Raw genomic sequence first — 10,341 nt, 5'->3', positions numbered from 1 at the left:
CCGCCCTGCGCGGAGCTGTCCGTGGTGCTGCCGCCGCCCAGCTGCTCCCGGCGGGGCTCCGACTCCATCGCGCTCCTCGCGCGCGCCCCCGCGCCCGCCGCCCCCCCCTCGGCCCACAGCAGCACCTCCCGGGGAGCCCAGGGGAAGGGACGGCTAGCTCCGGGTTGTAATCAAGGCATGGCTGGCACCTGATGCCAAAGAGGAGCTGAAGGCAGCCGCACGATACTGAAAGGGGCAGTGGCAAGAAGCAGGAAGGGCCCCTGACAAAGTCCGGGGCTGGTGGTGGCGGGGAGGCACCTGCAAACCCTTCTCTGCCGTGAGCATACTAACCGCAGGGTGCCCACCTTGCCTCCCACCTGCTTTTCAGCAGCACGAGCAGGTGTTTCCTCGCTCCCCAAGACTTTTCTCAAGGAGGAGCTTTTATTATTTTTTGTCACTGCATCATCTTCTAGACAGGTCTCATCCTGTCAGGTATCTGGATATAAATCTGGAATAAGTCCCTGGGACCTCAGTAGTGTCACTTCGTCATTACAGGGGCACAATGAAGGGGAGAATCTGGCATTTATAGTTCTTTTTTTAACCTAGTTTATTTGCCAGGCTGTATGCTAATTGGCAGGAATAGCCTTCAGCTGCCACATGCCTGTGCCATCCACCTGCATAATCAGTCTTAGTAAATGTATGATCATGGGGCATTTTATAGATAGCACTTGATGGAAAAAGAACTGAAGACTTGAAGCATCCTGCTTCTAAATTATCCCCTTAATTGTTTTTATGCATTACTTATTCACAGAGGCAAATGTCTCAATCTAAATTCAGATGCATGGATAAGGGAAATAGTAATTACACAGGGCCAATTTGTATCATTTGGAGAAATATGACACTCTTGTGGCCTTCTGACCAGCACAAGAGCTGTGGAATTTATATGTTGTTTTCATTTGCTTTTAGTGTATTTTACATTGGCTAATGAGGCTGAAAACTCATTTTGTTTGTCACCACTTGTTACAAGCGGTCATCCTGAACAAAGAAGAGTCATATACTGCCCCAAATGGGCATGCAAAGTTCTCACTGACATCAGGAGATGTATGAATAGAATGAGAGCAGCAGGCTGAATTTATTTTAATGTTTTACATGATGCCTCTCACCCTAGCATCTAGTTAGACTTTAACCACACTCCCACTTTTGCTTCAAGAAATGGTTCCTCTGTGTTTCCTTATCAGCAATAGAAAATAATTTCTTTAATAAATATGAATGATGATGAACCAAATACAGTCTCCTGAGTTTCCAAGGCATTAACTGGCTTAGCAGGCATTGTAAATCCCATTTATACTGATAAATAATATATGGCACAAAGCTCCAGAGCTCAGCCCAGGTACAGGTCTAGTAACAGAAGATTGTAACTTTAAATCCCAATATAGTCCAGTGTTTTAATTTTCAATTCATGGAATGTTTTATATATGTGGTTGCCAGTGCTAACAGGAGATTGGACATTATGACCCCTCAGGTCCTTTCCTATCCTAAATTTCTGTGTTTGTGTGTGTGTGTGTGTGTGTGTGTGTGTGTCCAGAGCAAATATATGAATCTTCTTCCTCTGGTAATGCAGTCTATTAGGTTTAGGAATACTGAAATTTCAGCTGGGTATTGATTGTTCTGTTTTCTTTTCATTGAATATAGAAGTAACAATCTTACTTTTGCAGTACCTGATCAAGATAGATATCTTAAGTAAAGCAAATTGACTGCTACCCAATATAAGAAAGATTGAAGAAGTGCTTGTTGGCAGGGAAAAAGCCAAGAAGGAAGTTTTGGAAGTGTTGACTGCATGCTTGCCTGTCATCACACCGATTCATACTCTCATCATGGTCGTATGGATTTTCCTAGTGGCCCATAATGCTTTTCATTCTCTGCATCTGGCCAATAGTAAGAAGAGCAGGAAAGGAAAACATTCCAAAAATCAACAACTCAGATCCAGTACCATAAAATAATTTACATTTGAACTGTAAAGTTAAATGCACAATACTTTTGAAGTGAATAACATAAATACAGTGGCAAAAGTTGAGTTCACTATAAATATTCCCTATCTAGTCTACCTAATGTAAAAGGCATTACAGCTAGGGGAGTTTATACATTAAAAGAATTGTACAAAAGCTGTGTAAGAAACCAGAATAGATATAAATGGAGCTTCTCTCCTGAGCATAGATCCACTTAGCACAGGTTGGAAGACAGGGGAAGTCATCAGGGAGCTGGTTTGGCTCCCTGATTCTTTGTCTTGTTTGGCACCAGCCCTGGCCACAGCACAGACTGGAACAGCTTAGGAGCTATTTTAACCTACACCAGCAGAGGTTCCCAAGTGAACATCTGCGGTCTCCACAGGGAAATTATAGAGAGCATTTCCTAGTCCCTGGCATTGCAGCTGATTTTGAAGAGGAATTGCAACTTCTTCATTGGCATTTCAGTTATTTAATTTCAGAATCTCTCCAAAATATGTAGAGGAATATGCTCTTGGTAAATTGTTGCAATTCAATTCAGCTGTTTATTTCAACACCTTGTTGTCTGATAAATCCATCCCTGACAGTGCCTTCTGTTCCTTATTTTAAAATGGTAATTTTGGCTAAGTGTCTAATCATCACACATTGTGTGGAAGATTGATACAAAGAAGTCAGTTTTACAACACTATCTCTATTTCTCCTTCATTGCTCCTTCTATAAGTCCAGTAAACTGATAGATAGTTCAGTAGTCCCACCTACTTTCACAGAAGTCCTACTTTCATAGATTTCATAGACATCAGGGCTGGAAGGGACCTCAGAAGATCATCGAGTCCAGCCCCCTGCCCAAAGGGCAGGAAGTCAGCTGGGGTCATAGGATCCCAGCAAGATAAGCATCCAGTTTCATCTTGAAGGTGTTCAATGAAGGCGCTTGAACCACCTCCGGTGGCAGGCTGTTCCAGACCTTGGGGGCTCGGACAGTAAAGAAGTTCTTCCTTATGTCCAGCCTGAAACGATCTTGAAGTAGTTTGTGACCATTCGACCTCGTCATCCCTTGGGGCGCTCTGGTGAACAAACGTTCCCCCAGATGCTGGTGGTCACCCCTGATAAACTTGTAGGTGGCCATCAGATCACCCCTGAGCCTGCGCTTTTTCAGGCTAAAGAGCCCCAGGGCTCTCAGCCTGTCATCGTAGGGTCTGCTTCTCTGACCTCTGATCATGCACGTGGCTCTTCTCTGGACTCTCTCAAGCTTCTCCACATCCTTTTTGAATTGTGGAGCCCAAAACTGGACACAGTACTTCAGCTGCGGCCTCACTAAGGCCGAGTACAGCGGGAGAATGACGTCCCGGGATTTGCTTGAGAAGCATCTATGGATGCAAGCCAGCGTTTTGGTTGCTTTACTAGCCGCCGCATCGCATTGCAGGCTCATGTTCATCTTGTGGTCAATGATGACCCCCAAGTCTCTTTCTTCCATAGTGCTAGCCAACATAGCACTGCCGAGCCTATAAGGATGCTGCGGGTTTTTTTTCCCAAGGTGGAGAACCTTGCATTTATCGGCGTTGAACATCATCAGATTCTCGTCCGCCCACTTGCTGAGCCTGTCCAGGTCAGCCTGGATCACCCGCCTGTCTTCTGGCGTGGATGCTTTGCCCCAAAGTTTGGTGTCATCGGCGAACTTGGCCAGTCCGCTTCTGACTCCAGTGTCCACATCATTAATGAAGATGTTGAACAGTATGGGTCCAAGGACAGAGCCTTGGGGGACCCCACTGGTCACAGGACACCACGATGAGTGACTTCCATCGATTACTACCCTCTGGGTCCGACCCCGGAGCCAATTTTCCAGCCAGCGGATCGTGGAGGACCCAAGGCGACAATTGGCCAGTTTCTCCAAGAGGCGATCATGGGACACCAGTGATTTTTTTTTTTTACTTATGGTAAAAGAATCACCAGTTGTTCATTATTACTCTTCAAATTACTTATAACTTCCATTTTATGATTGACTGGATTCTACAATCCTTACTCTTGAGTAGCAGTATTCTACTTATGCAAATATTCCTTTTCAAGTACATTTTGGTAAAAATGTAGAATCAGCATTTTTGTTTTGTTTTATAGGCTTCATTTCAGAAGAGTTTCAGTTTTTACAAGAACTGGTTGGGGGGCGGGCCTGAATAATCACCTGTGCCTTGCCATTTAACCAAAATGGTTCTTTTATCTTTTTGTTTTCTACATTGAATAAGGAGAAGCATTTCTTCTGGAGCCCTATGGTGATATCTTGAGACTTTTGTCATTGACTTCAATGATATCAGGATGACCCCCTAATGGATTACATCCTAGGGTGCGTCCAGACAAGCATGGACGTGTAGTATGTGATGCTGCAAATCTGTCTACAGTGCCATACTCCACACATGCAGGTGTTTCCTGCACTGGTACTTTGCAGTGTGGGTTTGGCTTTTTTTTGACCCCAGAAGGCCCCCAGAACTGCCGGTAAGGCTGCTGGAGCCAGCACAGTTGCTGACCCCAGCCTCCCCTACCCTACCCAGGGTAATCTGCCATATGCTAGAGTACACATGGCACAGGTGTTTCCTGGGAACAAGTAGCAGCGGTACAATATTTCCACTTGTCTGGATGCACCCCTAGAGTGTAATGCTGAAATAGCTGGCATATTTACCCTAGGGATTTTAGTTTCTTAATATATGCGTCCTTTAAAAAAAAAAAAAAAAAAGTAGTCCTTTCTCTCTCTGCTCTCCCTTATGAAATTTCAGGTTACACCCATAGATTTGGGTATAATCCTTCACAAGGGAATGCTGAACATAATTACATTATGCTTACTGTTATTTGCATTTCACCTTCCTGAATGAATTCCTCTCTGTTTATCCAGCCTGCTGATGTAGTTGGGATTGCAGGGATTGCAGATATAACCTAGTACTGTATGCATACATGTCTCATTAATATTCTTAAATTATAATGACTCAATGGAAGAAAAACCTCCAAAATTATAACAAAATTGATTAAGCATTCTATATTGAAAAGGGATAAAAATATTGATGCATGTGTTTAAAATACATTAAAAATATCTAGTTGGTATTTGTATGTATTGAAAAGCCTCTTGTATTAGTAAATGTATCAATCCATGCATATCCAATTTGGTTTCTGTTACAATTTAAAATATACTTTATATATAATTTTGGCTGTGGCATCTTAACTTAATGCCAAGAATGATTAATTATAAATGAAAAGGCTATAATTACTTAACTTCTGTATATTCATTCTCCTTGACTAAAAAAATGCATGTAATTATCACATGGTAGAAAAGTTAAATGCAAGCCAGTATAACTTTCTCTGGAGAGGCTCATCCAAGAATTAAATATATATTTTTCTACAGTATGTCAAAATACATGATTTTTGCTGATTTGGTATGTTAGGAAAACTAGAGATCTGAAAGAAGTTTTGAAGTTCATTAGTCAGCAGGAGTTGGAATTATTGCTTAGGCAGTCTGCATAGGTTTAGAAACAAAATTTTAAAAGGGATACACGCATATTATTATAGTTCGTCCAGTCTGTCCCCTGGTGAAGACTCATTCCCTTCAGTATATTTGCCTCTGTATTATTCAGTTCTGTTTTAAATTCTACCACTCCCTTCGAGGCATTTTATCTGTCTCCTAAATCTTGCCAGAAGATTTTGCTCTTTCATATTAAGCCATTGATCTCTCTTGATCATTTTGGTTTGTTGGGTTCTCCAGAAGGAGTTTTGCTTCCTTTTGATATTTATATTTTAGATGTTATATATATTCTTTAGATACTGTCATGAACCTACAATATTTTGAGGCGTTCATGGAATGTCATAATAAATGTTTTCTTGAGTATGGTTTACTGAACTGGCATGTGTAGTCTCTACATATTGGTACTGTCAAGCTGTATTTAGCCTTATTATTATATCTGTCTGAGTTGTATTTGACATGCATGTAATGTTTATGTTTCAGCAGGCAAGGTTCTTTGGGTAGATGTGATATCTTTTACTAGACCAACTGAGTAGTTGGAAATAAGTTTTTGCAAGGTTTCAGGTGCAATCACCCTTCTTCAGGCATAGGAACTCTGCTTTTGAAACTTCCTATGCCTGAAGAAGGGTGATTGCACCTGAAACCTTGCAAAAACTTATTTCCAACTACTCAGTTGGTCTAATAAAAGATATCACATGTACCCAAAGAATCTTGCCTGCTCATGTTTTTAGATCAACATGGCTACAACCAAAAACCCAGCATGTTTATGTTTAATATTTTGGCCAAGACTATTCAGTGGTGCAGTTACTTAAGTGTTCCTCAGCTGTTCACATTTGAGAAACACAATCATTGAGAATTAGCATCTGACATGGGTATGCTTCATTGCCAGTCAAACAGACCTTTGTCTGAGGCACTTGAACCAGGCCCTTCCAGTCCATGACAAATTTATATTGTAAAAGAAGAGGCCTGTAGTGAGAACAACACCTGTCCGTTCAAGCTTTTCAGGGCAGGGCAGTTCTCAAAATGGGAAAATTAAGTGAGAGACACTATCCTTGGGAAGGATGTAAATATTCTCCTGGTCAGAATTAGATCAGGAAAGACTTCTAGTCTGGTAAGAAAATATCTTGGGGAGCAAGAAGTTATATGTATAATATGAATTACCCAATAATCCAGTCAATGATGTGTGTAAATAGCCAGATAAAAAAATATACTTGCTATAAGATCAAATGTTTGTCTTTAGTTTTTTTCCTGGCTGACAGGAGCTTCTGCAAGAGGCCCTGACAGGAAGGTCAGAGGCAGCAGGTGCTTTCTAACCTACTGATCTGAGTAGGATCTGCATTCTTAGGTTTAATATGCAAGGTAATCTTATTATTCTGATTTTTTTATGTGTTTATTCTTATATTTCTCTGTATATCAGCCTGTAGTTACTGATATCTTATGTTTGCTTGTGTTTTTATAATCAATCTTTTTGTCATCTTTTATAATTTACTGTTTCATAGATTCTTAGATGCATAGATGCTAGGGTCAGAAGGGACCTCAACAGATCATTGAGTCTGAACCCCTGCCTGGGCAGGAAAGAGAGCTGGGGTCAGATGACCCCAGCCAGGTGCCTATCCAGCCTTCTCTTAAAGACCCTCAAGGTAGGGGAACGCACCACCTCCCTTGGAAGCCCATGCCAAATTTTGGCTACCCTTACTGTGAAGAAATTTTTCCTGATGTCTAGCCTAAATCTGCTCTCTGTCAGTTTGTGACCATTGTTCCTCGTCACCCCAAGAGGCTCCCTGGTGAACAAAGCATCTCCAATACCTTGCTGTGCACCCCTAATGAATTTGTAGGTGGCCACAAGATCACCTCTCGGCCTTCTCTTGTGGAGGCTGAAGAGGTCCAGGTCCCTTAGTCTCTCCTCATAGGGCTTGGCCTGTAAACATTTAACCATATGAGTGGCCCTTCTCTGGACCCTCTTGAGGTTATCCATATCCTTCTTAAAGTACAGCACCCAAAACTGGACGCAGTACTCCAACTGTGGTCTGACCAATGCCGCATAGAGGGAATCATCTTATGACCTGGTCATAAAATGAAACCAGATTCATCAGGCATAATTTACCTGCTATGAATCCATGCTGGTTGCCCTGCTGCGTTATTTTTGTTAGCAGTGGTAAAGGCGATTTCAGAACATTTGACCATATAGTTAGTCCTCTTCCAAGGAAGTGGAGGGTGGAGAAGGGGGATGCTATCATTTCTGAGCACATGACCAGACAATGGTTTGATTCTTCTTGCTGGCAAAATCACCTCTGCTAAGAACTGGCAAGACTTGGGTGAGTTGGGTAAAGTTGCAGCACCCTTGGTCAGGGAGGATCTTTGGAGCATCTCAGTCTGTTCTCAGTGGTCAGGCAGCAGACAGCAGAGGGAAGATGTGAGAATACTCCAGAAGCGTGTGACCAAAGGTGCATGTGACCAAATCCAGAGTCAGGGTGTGTCACAGATACTTCCTTAGTATTTATCAATTAGTAGCGGTTCAAACATCTCGTTGGTGACCACTTCGGGCCAATTAGGAGTGGCAGGAACAACTTTCAGATACAGCTGTGTTTCTTAAAGATTTTTTCTGGTCAGCTCCCATTGTAACTCCAATAACGGTTATCTGTCAAATATCCAAACAATGTAGTAATGATATGGCAAGGCCATTAAAAATATTCCATTAATGTATTATTTCCTCAGAAAGATTGGTTTCAACAGCATATAAATGAACTACCTTGTGTTTGCCGGTTATTATTTAGGCACCAAGAAAAAATAAACCTCATACTTGAAGTAGAAGTTGTTCAGATTTATGTTGTTTTTTATTTTTATAGTCTGGAACTATCACTGTGCCATTGCAGGACATTTTTGTATAACAGTTGTGGAAACTGGCTGGAAAAATTCCACTGAAACACTCTTTTACCACAATTTGCCAGTTTGGTGAAACTGCAGCATCTCAGTCAGATAATTCAATTTTGCAAGTAGAAGCTTTCCACTGGAAATCTGCCTGAGTTCTTGCTAGCTCACTTGCACAGTTGTTTACACAGCCCAGACCTCCAAGGTCCATCTCCCATTTACCTGTCTAACCCAGGGACCCCAGGGTTTTCACTGTTTGAATATCTGGGGCCATCTATCAAGATTCTTCCATGCCCTTTTGCAGAAAAAATAGTACTATGTAATCTTCATTCCTAATCTGAACAACATTCAAGGTAGAAACATCAGAATCTGATATAAAATGAAATTCACCTTTTCTGATCAGTTCTAAATTAGTGGGACATTTTCATAACTTAAAACAAGTCAAGGGGCATGAATTAGTATTTCAACTATTTTTTAGGCTCTGGCCAACTGAATTCCTGTGCTCTCCTCAATGGACTTTCCATATCCCACCTCAGTACCACACACTAGAGGAACCAGAATTCCTCTTTTCAGTTCTTCGGTCATGTAGCAAGCTGCTAGCGAGGTACCAATGAACAGTTGTAGCAGACAGGATATTAGCTGCTATGGGTGCAGGCAAAAGGAGAATTTTCACCTGATCTGGCCATAGGAAGTGGTCTATAACTGTGACCAAACACAAATGCATGGCTACAGACCACTTCAAAAATGGCCAAGCAGGTGACAATCTGAACTCTTATTACATGAGGGGTTAGATGAAGATATTTCAAAATGGAGTGTCTTCTGTAACTTCTGTCTGCACTGCCTCCCTTCCCTGCCTTGAGCTGTTTTCAGAATGGGAGGGGGGGAAAGGGAATGGAGGGGGTTTGGTCTGGGGTTTTTTTTAGCCTCCACCAGATACTGGGGTGGGTGTATTAGAGCCCCCCCTTATGTGGGGGGGGGGGTCCACCCCACCCTCCAGCACTGGCTGGGGAACCCCTAGAATGAGCTCTCTCTCCTCCCTTTCCCCCTTCCCATTCTGAAACAGGGACAGGCTGGGAGAGAGGAGGGGCCGTTACTAGGGGAAATTGGCAGCAGGCTGGCAGCCAGCAGCTAGATTCCCCTCCCCACTGGAACCAACAGTGACCTTCTTTTTGGTTGGGGGATCATTATAACTCAGAACACTTCCTGCAAAGTGTTCTCAGTTACAGTGGGGAGCTGCACTTCTGTCTGAGCCCCTAGTGTCTCTGGTTCACTACAAGACTGTTTCTGAAACTGCACAGGAAACAATGGGAAGCAATTAGGGAAGAGGTTATGCCTGCCTCAGCTCTGTAGCAATAGGCTTGACCCATTTTCAATTAATAAGCAAAAAGCAGTTTCTTAAGGAAGGAGAGGTCACAAGTAACAATATAGAGCTTTACGTGTTACAAGTGGTCCTGTCTTACAGTATAATCTCAAATGGCTTCTCTGCTTGTAAAGTTTCCTAGGAATAAGAAGTAGGTGCTACAGCATGAGAAAGAGCTCTACAGTGTTCTAAAGATCTTGTAGGTGTCACTTACAGAAAGCAATGATCCCTTCCAAAAAAACCCAACATGTCATACCTTTCAAAGACATTGACCCAGAGGTTGGGAATCTTTAGTATAGCATAATTGAATCAAGTATAGCATAACTGAACCAAAATAATATTAAATAATAGACGTTTTTAGTATTATTGGCCACTGGTTGTGAAGTTGGCTTCTTTGCTGAATATTTTAATAGTACAATATGTTTTATGCTAATCGGAAACCTGAGACAAGCATAGAGTATGCTGTTTCATATTTAGTGTTTTATGCCGTGTACACTTTTTCATTTGGTTAACATATTTTATACAGTCACTTGATTTAAATAAGGTAACTATAGCTTCTGCATTGAGCTCAATTAGTCATTAACATTTTTATTATTAGCATTTTCTGACACTGAATTCTGTAGGGCAATGCTTCTCCA

The 10,341-nt window shown here is 42.0% G+C and overlaps 1 long non-coding RNA gene across 1 annotated transcript in view; it reads left to right on the top strand.

Moving 5' to 3' along the window:
* Window positions 1-10,341, top strand: part of LOC112551368 — a 271,740-nt gene that overhangs the window by 84,886 nt on the left and 176,513 nt on the right. The window lies entirely within an intron of this gene.

Source organism: Alligator sinensis, unplaced genomic scaffold (assembly GCF_000455745.1).
Source record: "Alligator sinensis unplaced genomic scaffold, ASM45574v1 scaffold738_2, whole genome shotgun sequence".
NCBI classification, from domain to species: Eukaryota; Metazoa; Chordata; order Crocodylia; family Alligatoridae; genus Alligator; species Alligator sinensis.
This window is presented reverse-complemented; position numbering and strand designations above follow the sequence as displayed.